Source organism: Penaeus vannamei, chromosome 11, assembly GCF_042767895.1.
Source record: "Penaeus vannamei isolate JL-2024 chromosome 11, ASM4276789v1, whole genome shotgun sequence".
Lineage (NCBI taxonomy): Eukaryota > Metazoa > Arthropoda > Malacostraca > Decapoda > Penaeidae > Penaeus > Penaeus vannamei.
This window is the reverse complement of record NC_091559.1, coordinates 7,845,658-7,846,393: the sequence shown is the minus strand read 5'-3', so window position 1 is coordinate 7,846,393 and position 736 is coordinate 7,845,658.

The window sequence follows — 736 nt, the reverse complement described above, 5'->3', positions numbered from 1 at the left end:
GCCTTGACCCTCTCCCCCCTTGACCCTCTCCTCCCTTGACCCTCTCCCCCCTTGACCCTCTCCCCCCTTGACCCTTTCAGGCCTTGACCCTCTCCCCCCTTGACCCTTTCAGGCCTTGACCCTCTCCCCCCTTGACCCTCTCCCCCCTTGACCCTTCCAGGCCTTGACCCTCTCCCCCCTCGACCCTCTCCCCCCTTGACCCTTTCAGGCCTTGACCCTCTCCCCCCTTGACCCTTTCAGGCCTTGACCCTCTCCTCCAGGCCTTGACCCTCTCCCCCCTTGACCCTCTCCCCCCTTGACCCTTTCAGGCCTTGACCCCCATTGACCCTCTCCCTCCTTGACCCTCTCCCCCCTTGACCCCCCCCCTTGACCCTCTCCCCCCTTGACCCTCTCCCGCCTTGACCCTCTCCCCCACCTTCTTGACCCTCTCCCCCCTTGACCCTCTCCCCCCTTGACCCTTCCAGGCCTTGACCCTCTCCCCCCTTGACCCTCTCCCCCCTTGACCCTTTCAGGCCTTGACCCTCTCCCCCCTTGACCCTTTCAGGCCTTGACCCTCTCCCCCCTTGACCCTCTCCCCCCCTTGACCCTTTCAGGCCTTGACCCTCTCCCCCCTTGACCCTTTCAGGCCTTGACCCTCTCCCCTCCTCTGACCCTCTCCCCTCCCCCCTTGACCCTCTCCCCCCTTGACCCTCTCCCCCCTTGACCCTTTCATGCCTTCCCTCCTCCCCCCTTGACC